General features: G+C 42.2%; 2 pseudogenes; both read left to right on the top strand.

The window, feature by feature from the left end:
• Window positions 1–6,066: 6,066 nt before the first annotated feature.
• On the top strand, window positions 6,067–6,979 carry LOC129195205 (olfactory receptor 4S2-like; annotated as a pseudogene).
• A 3,573-nt stretch (window positions 6,980–10,552) lies between these two features.
• Window positions 10,553–11,488, top strand: LOC129195203 (olfactory receptor 4S2-like; annotated as a pseudogene).
• The last annotated feature ends 5,725 nt before the right edge of the window (window positions 11,489–17,213 follow it).

Genomic DNA, 17,213 nt, shown 5'->3' with positions numbered 1-17,213 from the left:
CCTACTGCTTCACACAAACTTTCCTGAAGGAGGGTCCACCTGAACTCCATAGCCTTATCACACCTGAGCAGCCAGAACTGCACAAGCTCTCCTAGTGCTGCCTTCAATACATGATGCTCATTCCTGATGTTCTGAACTCTTTCAATGCAACTCCTCAAAGTATTACCTGCAACTTCATACTGTCTTTCAGCACTATCCTTCACCTCAGGCAATTCCAATTTCATAAACTCCAACCAGACAGCCTCCAGCTTCATGCTTTCCATCTCCAGTTTCACAACTTCTCCCCAAACCTCATCCCAATCCTGCCCACCATCAAATTTGCAATACCTCTTCCCCACCCATGTCTCAGGCAAGACAGCCCCTTGCCAGCATTCACTACCCACCCACAAAACCTCACTGACCTTCTTGCCTTGCACAATTCCTCCTCAGCCACATCACATCTCCCCCAGTCATGAAATACTACCGTGGTGCTTTCCAGATCCAGATACCAAAGTAAGTGGCATCCTTTCCTGGCAGTAGGGACATCCTTATAGGGAACTATTTTGCAACAGGAGGAACCAGCAACTCTTTTGGGGGGCTTGTGCATTAAGTCACTTCTGGTAGCCTATCTGGCTAGGTAAACAGAAGGAGATGAGTGTGATGCTAGCTAAATTGCTACCACCTGCGTCACTGGGTACAGAAACTGGCGGGTCTTAACCAAATTCACTTAACAGGTCAGGTACCTGAAGGTTCACCTTTGGCTTCTGTCATCTGTTATCCTTCTTCCTTTTCCAAAGACTGGAAAACTTTTTTTCTTACCCATCCTATATTGACTACTGTTAACCCTCATAAAACTGTCCGGGACCCCAGGCAACAGGATAATAAGATATTGAAATTATAGGACTATTTTCATCCAGACCAGTATTTAACCTCCACATTAATTTTGGGATTTCCATTATCATTGCATGGATCTCTGACATTCGGTTCCAGGAGATGGTTGTATTACCTTGGTTGTTATCAGGTCATTCTGTATTTCAAAGAATTTCAACAAAGTAATGGGCCATGGCTGAAACAATTTCTTTATTGACAGCCATGAGGCAGGTGCTAAAAATACACAGTAAATCTCTGCATAATAAGGAGTTTGAAACCTTGGCTGAGCTAAGTTGTGAATCAACATGTCCATTTGCTTCATTATATTTCATTTCATAGGTTCAGTTTTGATTGTAGATATATAAGTTAAGAGAGGCCCTTCCTGACAGCAAGAATTCTGGGGGTTTGTTCAAAATCTAGATGTCCATTTCAGACCTAATCTCATCCTAATCTCATCAGGTCTCTGGTGTATCAGAAGAGTCCATTTCTGGAGAGATGTATTTCTTTCCATGGGAAAGCCTAGAGTGACAAAGTCAGACTCAAATTAGCTGACTTCCATAGGTATAAAATAGTTTGATGACTTCTTCAGTTTCCCCATTTATAAGAAAAGGACTTTTTCAACTTACTTTGTAACTGACTGACCTCTGCTAAAGCATGCAAGTTATTGTAAGAGGCTTTATTCACTGGTTTGCCAGTGAGGAAATTTCATGCAAAATAAGGCTTGAAAAATCATTGACAGGTAACCCAGGCCATCTTCTATCTCCATGAAAACGTAAGTTAATCATAACTACTCCTGAGAGAAGTGAGAGAACCTGCCCTTAAAAGGCTATTATGGTAGACAACTCTTTACAACTGCCAGAGGATGGTGCTCCTCTCTTCACTACTAGAAATGTCTTTTTGTGTGTGTGATGAAGATTTTATATATATATATACACACAAACATTAAAAAGCACTATTTTAGTACTCACAATCCAAAGCAGTGGATCTGATAGCCATCTACATTTGGGAAATACATGAAGCTATCAGCTTGTCTTGTGGTTTAACTTCAGCTGGCAGCTAAGCACCACATAGCCATTCACTCACTCCCCCACAGCAAGATGGGGAGAGAATCGGAAGAGTGAAAGTGAGAAAACTCTTCAGTTGAGATAAAGACAGTTTAAGAGGTAAAGCAAAAGCCGCATACATGCAAACAAAACAAGACAAGGAATTCATTCACCACTTCCTGTCGGCAGGTGTTCAGCCATTTCCAGGAAAGCAGGGCTCTGTCATGCATAATGGGTACTTGGGAAGACAAACACCATCACTCTGAACATCCCTCCTTTTCCTTCTTCTTCCCCCGACTTTATATGCTGAGCATGACATCATATTGTATGGAATATCCCATAAATCTAAAACATAGCCTCATACTATCTTCTATGAAGAAAATTAACTCCATCCCTCACACCTTGGTTTAATAAAGGATTCTGGAACGGGTTAACTGGACTAGTTTGCTGTACATGCTTGTCCAGGTCAATATTCAGCCAATCCACTGGCTGTTACTTCTAGTGGTGAAAACATGAAATGCTGTTATAGTATCATTATGAAGCTACTGACTGGCAACTATTTCTTTAAAATACATTTGCTTAACCTTTTCATTCAAGGCAGAATTAATTTCTCCTCCTTTGCCCCTTCCTTTCATGCCTTTCGTTCACTAAGCCTCCACACCTCCCTCCTCTAGCCCCAAGAGCCCTTCTCGTGGGAGATTTCCTGAGAGACGGTTAAAGAGTGGTACTTAAATGGTTTTATTCTCAGCTCTTCTTTCTGATGCTGTGTTATGAATGCATCGTTCAGTGCACACAGGCCACATAATCCAGACAGCCCATCAAATCAGTTCTTACATAGGCAGGAAATGTCAAGATACACTTGTGATACAGAGAGCAAGAGATTAAATTAGATGAGGTGATGCCATAAAAGGCACCTCCTAAGCAAGTTTTGGAAGTTTTCCAGAAGCCATTCTACATTCTTTAAAGACTAACACATTCCTACCAGGGAAGGCAGACATTGAAGAGATAAAATCATACAGACCTTACAGGAAAATCTAGATCTCTAAATACAGAGGAGGTAAGTTTTCCAGCTTGTCTGGATTCTTTCTTTTTTTTTTTTTGTTTCCTTTCTTCTTTTCTTTCTTTCTTTTTTCTTTTCCTTTCTTCTTGAACAGTTATGAAAATACAAAAAGACAGTTTCATTAAAGTTATCACTAGTCTGTGGTTATCTTTGGCCGGAACTATGTACAGAGCCAGTTCTACAGCCCCAGATCAGACTACTTTGTTGTTATTCTTTTTTTCCCCATTAACCATCTGAGATTTTACAGAAGAATACATACACTAAGAAGATAATATAAGACAATGTCCTGGTTCTGGCAAGGACAGAGTTAATTTCACAAGGAGCCAGGACAGGTGACCCAAGCTGGCTGGGGGCTATTCCATACTATGTGACGTCATGCTCACCATAAAAGGGGGCTAGTCGGGCAGGGGAGGGGCGGCGCGGTTTTTCAGCACTGTTCCCAGATGGGCTGAGTGTCTGGTTGGTCAGTCGGTCGTTGGCTCGGTAAATTGTTCTCTGTTATTACCCATTGTGACTATCTGTTATCAGTACTGTTGTTGATTGTTTTCCCTCTCCCTTGTTGTCCCAGTAAACTGCCCTTATCCCAACCCTCGAGGCTTTGCTGTTGTTTTTCCATTCTCCTCCCCATCCCGCTGGGGGAGGGGTGAGTGAGCGGCTGTGTGGCGCTCAGCTGCCGGCTGGGCCTAAACCATGTCGGACAAGGATGCAATTTCTCACCCTTTTTGAGACACTAGCAGTCCACATTGTATTTATTTTGCAACTGATTACATTACACAACTGTTGTCTATCCCTGAAAAGGTAATTTAAGAGGTAAGACATAATGTGTGGGAATTCTCCACTGAATTAGTCATTCTCTTTGAGTCAACACAAAGAAGCAGGTACCTCCAGTAGGTAATTCATCACATCTTTAAGTAGATACTGTAGACTGATTATGAGTTGCTCTGCAAAGGCAGAAAAAGAGTGCATGTGACTAGCCCAGATATAGATGCCTACATGACATAAGTCAATGAGATGAGATCAAGCAGATGAATATTTTGTAAAATGTTATTTGGTTGTGCTGGCAGGGACCTTATCAAAAGGGATACACAGTAGAGCTGAGTTGTAAACCAGTTGTATCTTTAGAAACCTTTCTGAAATATGTAGCTTGTTTTTAGCTTATGAATTTCCTATTATCAAACCAAGAATATCGTTTTCCTTCATCAGTTACATCTGGGTCACTCCTTTCTGAAAAACTGGTTGCCTAAACATGACACTGGGACTGGTATAGTCTGCTTCCAGTTCTGCTCTGGCCTGGATGGAGAGTAGATGTTTCTCTTCCACTGAGTACTGCACTACCGTAAAAGTGTGTTTATTTCATACTTTTACGTTATTTTCTGGAGAAATCTATGTTGTTGCTAAATGAAAAGAGGGATGGAAAGGATCACAGCCTGGTATGACCAGGTAAAAATCAATATCATGTTGTTTTTACTGATCCTTTTTTTGGAAATATATCAGAGAAGGAAACATCCATGTACATTTTACTCTTACTCTTTAATACCTTTTATCTACTACAAAAACAGGAAAGCTCCCTAAATTTCTCTACTTCCTCTCTAGGCTTTAAATTGTGGGTTTGAGTGTAATCTTGTGTTTTCTCCATTCCTGTGTTTCCAGTGTCTGATCAATTTTTGCCTGTACAAGAGTTTCTGATTATGCGGTAATTTTAAATAGTTTCTAGATAATTTGAATTAACTGTTTCATTCTACAGATTTGCTCAGAGTTCACCAGCACAAATGGGGAGAACTCATTATGATTTCATGGGGCTGGAGTCATAATAGTGATTTTTAACATCAGTTGACTGGGAGTGTTTTGATACTAGAATGAACCCTATACAGCTGATAATTCTATTCTAAGGGCACCTATTTTGGATTGAACTCTGAGGAAAGTTCAATTTAGTTGTTCCCAGACTTCTTTGACCTGAGAGACTCTCATTGTCTGGGTGCATAATAACAAGCTAGAAGTGTTGAGGTCCATAAAAAATGAAGATTATTTATTTGCTAGTAACATACTACTCTGGGACCTACAGCTGGAACAGGCTGAACCAAGAAGCCCCATGTCCACACTGGAATGTGACCATGTCTGGGAAGAGAAACTGTATAGATGTAGAAATACCTAGGGGAAAGGAGTTCAGCCATAGCACAAAAAAAGTGGGAAGGTATTGTGGAAGACTCTGAACTACTTTCAGGGGACAAAGAGGATTATTCAATAAAGTTAGCTTTAGTGACATTAATTTACTTAGGCTTATTCTAGTCAATGGAAATAAAAGAGTTCCGTAAAGAACCCTAATTTAGCTGTTCTGCCTGTAGAGAGGCTTAGACTGACCACCAGCTAGGCTACCTTCACTAAGCACAAGTTAACCTTTGAGAATATTCCCCAGAGTGTATATAAAAAACCAAAACCCAAACAAATCAGTACTTGGTAAAATTCATACTATACTGGGACAGAAGAGATCACCAGATTCTTTCATTCTTCCTTCATCTGAAAGTAACAGTGCTGAGATTTAGAGCTATGGTAAATACTAAACTAAGTCATACATGAAATTGTTTGCTATTTTCTCAATGACAGGTTACTTCCCCAGAACTCACTTTTCAGGCCGTGAAGTTGCAAACTTATCTTTCAAAATGTATATACATAAGATATCTATTTTTTCTCTGTGTGATTTTAGCATTCCAAGAAATATTTCCAGGTAGTCTTAAAGACTGTTTTTACTAATACTGTTATCATGGATTTTGTCTACACTGAGGGCAAACATGCTGCATGATCTGCCCTGTAGCCTCTGTAGTTCTCATGAACACTCTGGCCTTGTCCTTAGTCCATGGAAGCACACCAGACCTAGAACCTTCAAAAATCCTGAAGTCACAGCCATGGCTGAAGTCTCATGCAAGAAGAATTGACTGAAAAAAAAAAAAAAAAATTATGGAAAATAATCACTTCATAAGATTAATATTAATCCTACAGTCTGTATGCACTTCTGATACAGAACTTATTATTCATAATGAAAACGCCTGATGAATCGTATGTCTTTATTTTTCTAGGTGTATAGGCTCTATAGTGCATATTGCCACTCAACTGATTAACATGGAGAACACAAGCAGCGTGAAGGAATTCATTCTTGTCAGCATCTCAGAGAATCAAAGAGTGCAAAAAATATGTTTTGTGATGTTTCTGTTCTTCTATACGATTATTGTGGCAGGAAATCTGCTAATTGTTATCACTGTAATTAGCAGTCAACATCTGAACTTCCCCATGCATTTTTTCCTTTCCTACTTGTCCTTTGTAGATATCTGTTACTCTTCCGTCACAGCTCCCAAAATGATTGCAGACTTCCTTGTTGAAAATAAAACCATCTCCTTTGTGGGTTGGATAGCACAGCTCTTTGGGGTACATTGGCTGCACTGAGATCTTCATCCTCACAGTGATGGCCTATGATCGCTACACAGTCATCTGCAGACCTCTCCACTATACCACCCTCATGACCAGGCGTGTGTGCAGCCAGATGGTGGTCGGTTCATGGGTGGGAGGCTTTGTGCATTCCATGGTGCAGACTCTCCTAACCTCTAGTCTCCCAACAAAATTGACCACTACTTCTGTGATGTCCACCCCCTACTACAACTGGCCTGTACCAACACCTATGCCATGGGCATCATTGTTGTTGCCAACAGCGGAATGATAGCTCTGAGCTGTTTCTTCATCCTGGTCATGTCCTACATTGTCATTCTGGTTTCCTCGAATGACATCTGAAGGGTGGCACAAGGCCCTCTCCACCTATGGGTCCCACATCACTGTGGTGATTCTGTTCTTTGGGCCGTGCACATTCACCTACATCCGCCCATCCAGCGATCTGTCGGAGGACAAGAGTGTAGCAGTGTTTTACACTGTCATCACACCCATGCTGAACTCACTTATCTACACACTGAGAAATGAGGAGGTGAAGAGTGCCATGAAAAAACTGTGCAGTAGAAAAGTGGGAAGTGAGAAGGGAGAAGTCTAGAACTGCAGTAACTTTTCCAAAGGATTGAAGAAGATCATGTATCTATCACTGTAAGTTCTTTTCTGAAAAGCTTGCTTTCAGCTCCTTGTGTAATTAGGAACATCCCTATTTTCTTTTTGACTAGCACAGACCCAGGCCGAAGGCTCCTGAGCGCTGCTGAAACACTAGAAAAAAAAAATACTATCAAAAATATTTAAAAAGTTGACCAGATAGAGCATACCATTAGTTAGTGTTCTCCCAGGTATAACCTTTTAGACAGACAAACTCCATCTGCTCTGTAATCCATTTAGCTGGGAAAGAGAGGACTATGGTCACCTGCTGCTGGAAGCAATCATACCAAGAAGATCCCTTTCTGCTTGCAATAAATGCCTTTTTATGAGAACTACATTGTGGTATTTTGAATCCATGGGTTAGCAATTAAAATCCTAATACTCGGTGCTAGCTGGGTCATTTGCTGATGTAAGAAACAGGAAGAGAAGCTTCTCCCCTTCCAATTCCAGTGAACCAAGTCCTTTCTGCAGCACTTCAGCTATCACTGACACCATCTTTCCAACCATCCCTTCTACCTTTCAGCTTTCCTTCAGATTTTTTATTTTAGTGATTACACTAATATAGAATCCTAGATCCCATGAAATACACATTGCTTGCTGCAGAAAATGAAGTAGCCACTAAGGAACGCTTTTAGACGCACCAAAAAAAAAAAAAAAAAAGAGTTGTTCAGGAATCATTCAGGTATGCAAGATAATTCCTAACAGAGCACATTTACACACCCACACAATGAAGGAAGAACATTGTCCACTGGAATACCTACTATCACAGGAGGGAAGAGGGGAAGAGACAAAATGTGAGGATGAAAGACCAAATCAGCACACTATCAGTCAAAGCTGTCACAGGGTGAGGAGCTGAGGAGCTGTGGCAGCTCAGGACCCCTGCTAGAACAAAGGAGCCAGAAGGTATGAGACCCTGACTCCTACTTTGCCAGCAGGAACCCAGCAAATCAGCTGAATTCAGGAGGAAGAAACCTGCCTAGTGCCATTCAAAAGTAATTGGAGCACTTTCCATTTTATTTCTTTGCTTATGTTCCTTTTAAACAGCTACACTTGTGTTACACCTTAATATGGCTTAAGTAAGATTCAAGGTTACAAGCTGTTCCCAGCCCCAAGTTGGGGCTTATAACTTAATATTTATTTATGTATTTAATGATTTAGGGTCTCACTTCTAAGTGATGGGTAATGCCGGGTAACAGCTGGACCATAGTTTATAGAAGGTGTCGCTGGAAACATTAGATTCCTCTACGTATTGGCAAGAATTCTAATAAAAGTTTAATACTTGAACTGAAGAATGGCTTCTGTGTTTTGCATTGTCTGAGTAAAAACAGATGGTAAGCAGTGAGGAACAACCAAAAACTTTTCTAAAGTTTTGAAGTAATTACCTGTTTTATTTCTTGTTTCAAATTTCTACAGACCAGATGTCTAAGGGATAACAGTCTATAGCACAGTTATTGGTATTTACTTATGCTGCCAACAAGCAATAACAAGCTAAGAAATAAGAATGCTTATGAGAAATTTTAGCTTAGAACAGAAATCAGAATTTATATAAATGTCCTGTGTAAGAGACATATTTATTCCAAGAATCTTTGATTGAAAAGGTAAACTGAATAAAAAATTTAAAATGGCTAGCTGCAATGTTAATTTGAAACATTCTTCCAGAAGAAACACATAACCAATCATAAAGTCAGCCATCCAACAAGCAAACCCACACACAATGTAATGTATTCTAGTTGACCACTCTCCAGCATCACCCTTCAGCAACTACCCTAAAAGCCATTAATTTTTAGCTCCTCATTAGTGATTTCTAACAAAGAAATCTTCATATGCCTCTAGGATCTCATTACTCCGGAGTCTTGTGCTTTTGCTGTGTGATTTACTTTAAATATTTCTGCCACAACTTCCTCATCTTGTGAGAGAGAATTATTCTTGCAGATGCTCTTGGAAGTTATCTTTTGCAGAATGAAAAATGGAAATAGACTCAAGTTGTCCATTTCAGCCTCTGCAGTTTTCAGAATTGGCAGAGATGCATATTGCTCTCATGACATCTACGTAACAACTTGCAGCTGCGATATATTGATGAAACCACCTAACATGGTCAGAGGAGTTCATCAGAGGAGCAAGCAAGCTCTTGGAGATTGGCAAATATAAACTGTGTAAGTTTTTTGATTTTACTCCTTTGCATTGTTCAAGTGTGACTGTGAAATCCTGCCTTTGAAAGTAGGAATTTATGTTGAGTGACTTTTGTGAGGTCCATTTTATGAATTGGAAAAAAAAAAACCAATTACCGTTTTTTCATTATATATTTTGGTTGGTGTCTTAGTTGCTTTTTTTTCCAGTTATATGCTCTTTCCAGAAAGATCTGTCAAAAGGATGTTATCAGTGTTACAGGGAGAAGGACTCAAGAACTGGTGACAGCACTTCCCACATGCTCAGTCTTACATTATCTCCTCAACTGTACACACAGGCAACAATGGTTCCAACACACACACTTTGGTCATCCTCAAAGTGCTTTCTGTCTGCATGTGGAGAGGCACAGAGATAGAGTTGGAGACACAAAAGAGCATTTTTTCTGCTGTCCAAGTTGGAGAGTAGCCAGTGGGGAGACAGAGACCTCAAGGCAAAAGAACTGAGTGACCTGTGATTGTTGATCAGGATTCAGACCCAAAAGGAATGTCACAGACAAGGCTATGCCTCTTCTTTCTTCATGCATAAATTGTACACTAGTGATACCCATGTACTGGGTACCAGTGCTGCAAAGGTGAATTCATGGGTGTTTCTGAGTAGAGTCACCAGTGGTGCATTCATTACCTCAGTGTCACTACAGATGTATTTATTAGGGGTTCCACTCTCAGTCCAGGACTTGGGTGAGGTATAAAACCCCTTATTAATGCAAATAAGCTCCAAAGTAGCTCAACCACATACTGTCAGAAAGATGATCCAAGGAAACACTGGACAGCCCTTCTGTGTCTGAGCTTATTCAGGTCTTTCACAGTCAGAGAAATAATAAGCAGTAATTCTGTTGCATTCCCTTAGAGGGCTTAAAAGGTCCCCTGATGACCAGGGACCTTCCTCAGGATGTAAAGTCTTGAGACTTGAATTAGAGCTGCACTGTTCCTTTTGGTCTACTTTTTCCAAATCAACATTATAGCGTAAAAGTGGTTCTTAAGGGGATCTTGCAATTAGTTGTCTTTTTCAGAAGAGGCAAAGGTGAGAACTAGGATTCTGGAGGACGTTTCTACCACACTCCTCAAATAAAAAGACTGAACATACTATTATATACTTCAATATAATGTTCTGAGTTGGATATCAGCTATTATTCCTTGAGGGTAGCATTATCTTTAAATGAAAATGGTCTCAAAAAGACATGAAAGAAAATACGCCTAATATTTAATATACCAATGATCAATAAGTATGTGTATTGATAAGGTCCTGTTGTATGTGTATTGATAATGTCCTGTTTCCAATGCCATAGCAGATGGCTTTTTTTTTTTTTTTTTTTTTTTATGCTTTGGGTCCTGTCTATATGGTGTCTGTGGAGAACAAAAACAATGTGACAGAGTTTATCCTCCATGGACTCACACAAGATGAGACAGTAGCAAAAGTGTGTTTCTCTTTATTATTCTTAGTCTTCTATGCCACTATCATACTCAGAAACCTGCTTATCATTATCACTATAAAGACCAGTGAACCACTGGAATCCCGCAGGTACTCCTTCCTGAGCTACTTGTCCTTTGTAGACATCAGTTACTCTACTGTCACAGCTCCCAAGCTCATTTATGACCTTCTTGTGAAAAGAAGACTATCCCTTTTGTGCACTGCATAGTTCAACTGTTTATGGTCCATTTCTTTGGCTGTACTGAGATCTTCCTTCTCACAGTGATGGCATGTGGTCGTTTCATTGTTATATGTAAACCACTTCATTATACAAACATTATGAACAAGCATGGCTGGTAGCAGCTTCTTGAGTGGGAAGCTCTGTGCAGTCCCTGCTGCAGACCCTGCTTACCATTCAGCTACTGTTTTGTGAGCCCAATGAAATTGACCACCATTTCTGTGATGCGCACCCTTTGCTGAAGCTGGCCTGTACTAACACCTACATTGTTGGTGCCATTGTGCTTGCCAACAGTGGTTTGATTTCCCTGAGCTGTTTAGTTGTTACTGTTGTGTCCTATGTTGTTATCTTGGTCTCTGAGGACATGTTTTTCCGAAGGGCACTCAAAGCACCCTCTGTGTGCACCTCCCACATCACTGTTGTAATTCTGTTCTTTGGGCCACGCATTTTGATCTATATATGCCTTTCTACCACCTTCACAGTGGACAAGATGGTCTCTGTGTTCTACACCGTCATCACACCTGTGCTCAATCCCTTGATCTTACAGGCTCCCAAAATGAAGAGGTGAAAAATGTCATGAAAATGTTGTGGAGCAGAAAAGTGAAGAGGAATGAAACAATGCAGTGAGTGTTTGTAAGATGATGTGAGCTCAAGAAACCATCTGGAGGGTAAGAGAAGGGTCTTTCCGCAATGTTGCTCTGGTTTTAGCAAGGCACTTCAGAATCCAGCTGACACCAAATTCAAGGTTTTATGTAACTCTCACCTTTTCCACTGGAAATTGTTAATCGAAACCACATGAGATGATTGTCACCTATCAAACCTGAACTTTGAGGGTAGTGATGTAGCATTCACCTTCAAACATGTCATAGCTATGTCTAGGCTTCTCCTGGCACTAAGAACAACTGAGTATTTTGAGAGGTTGTTCTTTCCTACAAGGTCCTATGAGCTTCAGAGGTGTGTGTCTTTACATTTCTTCACAAAGAAGTGATGATAATACCAAGCTTCCAAGAGAAAACAAACGCTTCAGTACAGCAGAGAATTGGCAGTTTTAACTTCACATATTTTTATATGCAAACATGAGGTGTCTACAATTAAGCAAGTCGCTGAAGAGAGCAAACTTTGGGGAGGATGGGATTAATTCCATGGTAAAATAGGAGCATGAAAGAAGTAGGGGAAACAAGATGACAGAGAAAGATGGCACAGATTGTACTGAAACATCAGCAAATAAATAAATAATATGTAAATATTAAAAATATTTTCCAGGCAGAGCATCCCATTAGCTAGTGTGTGAACTTTCATTCTGACAAACTCCAGCTACCCTGTGATCCATTCAGCTGAGAACAGGTGGCCCAAGGTGTCTGAAAAATTCATCACTGCCTGCTTCTGGAGTCCTCTTTCTGCTTTCAGTAAATGACTTATTTTGAATACCACATTGTCATATGATGAATCCATGAGTCAGCTATTAAATGCCTGATATTAGCTGCTGTTAAGGTCACTTGATGATGTAGATAACAGGAGGTGAATCTTCTCCCATTCCCCTGGCAGTGCAATTGCCAATCATGATAGTTACTATTATTACTGCTCTAGTCAGTACCAGGATTCAAAGGCTCACCAAGCTAATGGATAAACATTTTCCCACTATGACAAGTCTTAATGTTCCCATTTTTCTATGTTTGATATTTCCTGGTGAATGCACTATCTGCTTCAGTTTTGTTATGCCTCCTATTCCTGTTTCCTCAAAACAATCTAAGCTGTTTAATCACAGCAAATGTAAAACTTGCAATGTAATTCCCTGTGGTATCAGCTAATAATTCCTGGCCTGTGGTATCAGCTACTGGAGCCAGTGGGGTCCTAATGCCAGCTACTGGAGCCAGTAGGGTCTTGGCCTCCAGCAACTGGGGCAGGAACAGTGCATGTCCCCAACTGGGGGAGACTGGTGTGAGTGAGTCAAGTGAGGGACTCGGAGCTGGCAGCTGGGGTAGGACCACAGGTCACAGACCAAGTGCCTGGTGCCAGCTGCTGGGAGGGCCACATGTCTGTATCTTCCCCCAACCAGGTGCGCATGGAGTGTGCATGTATACTCACCAGCAAACATCAGGCTGGACCAGCAAACATCAAGCAGGACCAGCTGTCAAGTAGGGGACCCATGGAGCAAAGGCTGAGATCTGGGGAGGGTACCATGCAGACAGAGGAATCATGCCAGTGCTCAGGGGGACCTGTGAGCATGTGTGTGCTTGTGAACCCAGACAATATCGTGTGTTTGCCTGCACTAGTGACTCGCTGCCTCTGACAGCCCTAGAGGAGGAGGGAACATGACTGGCCGTGCTTGCGTGTGATATGGGTCCTGGTTCAGCCTGCAAAGGGGAAGTGGCAGCTGCACTGCTCAGACTGGGCACAGACCCTGGGTCCCCAGCCTGGGGACCCTGGGCTGGGCTCCAGAGGCCTGGCAAGAGGGTCCCAGGCTGGGGCTGCTGGATGAGCTGGCCATGTTCTAACCAACCCTAAACAGAATTCAGGCCTTGAAATTCAAGTTGTATCAACATTTAGTAAATGAGTATAATAGCACCTTTTCTTCCTGTCCTCTTCATATCCACCATGGCATATTAAAGTACATGCATGTAGTTGTGTTTGTGTGTGTGTGAATGACAGACAGAAATGCTTGTTAACCCGTTGAAAACTATACAGAAAATTTTAAATGATACTGTGGTCTTGGTTGTTTGGCTCCTTCAAGGCAGCTTCATTTAACTCATAGTTGCTTGATTTTATTGTGGACATCTAGCATGGGGCAGGTATCTGCTCTCCATTTATACTCAGGGATAGATACAGTATCTTCTAGGGTATAAATTCTCCCACTGTGGAGCTATGATCTAAACAATGTAAACCAAGCCATCCCTTTAAGGTGTTTGTCTATCTTCACTGACTATGCAGGGAACCAAAGCTGTCATGCTCAAATTAGGATGCCTATACTGCTGTGGTGGGTTGACCCTGTCTGGGGGCCAGGCAGCCACCAGAGCCGCTCTATCACTCCCCTCGTTCACTAGACAGGGGAGAAAAGGTATAACAAAAAGCTTGTGGGTCGAGATAAAGACAGGGAGAGATCACTCACTAGTTATCGTCGCGAGCAAAACAGACTGAACTTAGAGAGGAAAATTCATCTAATTTATTACTAAGCAAAACAGAGTAGAGGAATGAGAAATAAAATCAAATCTTAAAACACCTCCCCCCACCCCTCCCATCTTCCCAGGCTCAACTTCACTCCTGGCTTCAACCTCCGCCCCCCCTCAGCGACACAGGGGGACGGGGAATGGGGGTTACGGTCAGTTCATCACACATTGTTTCTGCCGCTTCTTCCTCCTCAGGGGGAGGACTCCTCTCATCGTTCCCCTGCTCCAGCATGGAGTCCCTCTCACGGGAGACAGTCCTTCACAAACTTCTCCAATGTGAGTCTCTCCCACAGGGTGCAGACCTTCAGGAGCAAACTGCTCCAGTGTGGGTTCCCCCACGGCGTCACAAGTCCTGCCAGCAAACCTACTCTGGCGTGGGCTCCTCTCTCCACAGATCCACAGGTCCTGCCAGGAACTTGCTCCAATGTGGGCTTCCCATGGGGGCCACAGCCTCCTTCAGGTGCCTCCACCTGCTCCAGCGTGGGGTGCAGGTGGAATCTCTACACCCCCTTATCCTTCCTCCATAGACTACAGGGGGACAGCCTGCTTCACCATGGTCTTCACCACAGGCTGCAGGGGGATCTTTGCTCCGGTGCCTGGAGCACCTCCTCCCCCTCCTTCTTCACTGACCTTGGTGTCTGCAGAGTTTCTTACATCTTCTTACTCCTCTCTCTGGCTGCAAAAGCTCTCTCTAACTGTTCTTTTCCCTTCTTAAATATGTTATCACAGAGGCGCTGATTGGCTCAGCCTTGGCCAGCAGTGGGTCCATCTTGGAGCCGGCTGGCATTGGCTCTGTCAGACACAGGGGAAGCTTCTAACAGCTTCTCACAGAAGGCATCCCTGTAGTGCCCCCCTGCCCCAAACTTTGCCACGCAAATCCAACACAACTGCAAATCTCTATCTAATACAATGTCAGGGATTGCTATAGACAGTAGGCTGTTCACTTTTCTGCAGCTGTTTGTGAAGGTTATTGAGCCCTCATGACAGGAAGAGACGTAAAAGTGGGATCATTTCTAAATTAGTGCTGTCATTTACAGACATATATTCTGAATTATGCATGAATCAAGCCTGTTTGACAGGAAAGAAAACCTTTTCAAAATCCACCAGAAAGCAGAAGAGAACGGAGCAGAACACAAGTAAAGTGTATTAGCAAAAGGTATTAGCAAAAGGCTAATGAAGGATATATGAAAAAGAGAGACTACTTTCTTAGTAGTAACCTGCTTGTTGATTCATGAACACTCAGACAGAAATAAGCAGCTGAAGAATTTCCTGGTGTGATTGTAAAAGTAAATGAGCTAGAATTTCAAGGGGTACAGAAATGCCTTGACATGTTCCTGAGTAGCTCACCAGTAGGATGATGTCAAGATTTTGAACTATTTGGTCTATTTCCTTCCAAAAGGAAAGCAAAACAAAATACCACAGATGTAAAATAATTTCCCCAAAACACAGACAACTATTTATTCATGTGCTGACCTTCTTAAACTTTATGTCTGTGGTGTTTTTTTGCATTTCAACCTCCATAAGATAGTGTATTTATCTAATGAAGAACTTGAAAGGTGTGTCTGAGTGATGCTGAGGTGGTACAGAAACTGTGCAGTGATTTGCTGCTTTTGCTATCTTAGAAAATTCAAACTCTTCAGGAGAACATGTTGTGTTAACAGTAAGCATAAGAGAGCAGTCAAGCTCCTAGACATTCACTACTTCAATGGAGAGGAATATTAATAAAGAAGCTCCTAAACCTGGTTTCTGGGCATCATTCATGAACCTTGGAGCAGTTAGCTCTTCTCTTCCTGGCCAGCCCACAACTTTTCCCTTAAACCTGTGCTATGGAAGCCTGAGCTGAAGTAATGGCTTTGCGAAATTTCTCCTGAGTAACTGAATTTATCCTCCTGGGGGTTTCTGATACAAGGGAGCTGCAAGTCTTCTTCTTCACCTTCTTCTTCCTTGCCAATACCATGGTTCTGCTGGGGAACATTCTCATCATTGTGGCCTGCTATCTGCCAGCTGAGAAAGGGGCTTTCTCCACTCCATGGCCCAGGTGCTGCTCACAATCCAGCTTGCCTTCTCTGCCCTGACACATAAAGGGTGTGAGTCTGATGCGTGGCTGAGGGAGGCCCTTGCGTTGAGTCATGAGGTTCAGCAAGGACCCCCTTGCTTTCTAAACTCGTCCTCAGAGAGGAGCCTAGGTGCGGCTAGGTCCAGCCTTAGTCCCAGACTTGGTCAACAGTCTAAAGGACTATGTGTGTAGCCACATATCAGAGTTAATGCTTGCCTGTTTCAGAGCCCTCTAAAGGACTTTCACTGATACAGATTTGCAAACTTGACACAGATGGAAAGTTTGTTAAAGCCACAGATATACAGTTCAGAATTGCCACTGTTAAATGCACTTACTGAAATAGTGCCAATATATGATTATAATACCAGCAAAATGCTGTCCCAGGTATTCTTCATCAAAAGATGAAGTTGCAATGCTTACCAAGAAGGCATCCCTGCCTTGGGTGGAGGAGAAGGAGCACAGCCCATTGACTGCCTCTTCAGGGTCTGCAGTCTCCCCCTGGGGGTAACTTCCTTAATATCCTTTATACCCCAACCTTAGCTGTCCCACATCCACAGTGTTTGCATAAGAGATAAGTGGACACCAGTGTTTTTAACTCTTATGTGCAATTGTCACAACCTGACAATTTTCTTGTTGTGTGCCTGGAAATGGCTTCCAGGATTGGCCGCTCCACTACCTTTTCAGGGATTGAGATGAGGCTAACTCGTTTGTAGTTCCCTGGGTCCTCCTTCTTGCCCTTCTTGAAGATGGGGGTGACATTTTCTTTCTTCCTGGTACCATGAAAGAGCAAATATTACCAAGAGCGACCTTGCAATGACATCTGACAGCTCTGTCAGCACTCATGGCACATCTGATGTAAGCACAGACATCACAGCCTGGTTAGAAGGGGAAAAATGCTGAACAAAGGAAAATGCCGGCCAGCCTGGGAACTGTGAGCCTGGGAACCTGGCCCTGGAACCAGAAAAATCCTTGAAACATGCAGGTGGCCACTTTGAAGTACTGTTGGGGTACCTGGAAACCAGAGACATCCTGAAATAACATCAATAAGCACAAAACAAGAAACTGTTTGAAAAGGTGGAAACAGTCTAGGAGAATGAAACTGGTCTGAAAGAACAGAAACATCATCATCATT

The sequence above is a fragment of the Grus americana genome, chromosome 22 (assembly GCF_028858705.1).
Source record: "Grus americana isolate bGruAme1 chromosome 22, bGruAme1.mat, whole genome shotgun sequence".
Classification (NCBI taxonomy): domain Eukaryota; kingdom Metazoa; phylum Chordata; class Aves; order Gruiformes; family Gruidae; genus Grus; species Grus americana.
Note: the sequence above shows the minus strand (reverse complement) of the source record. Positions and strands in the feature narration are given on the sequence as shown.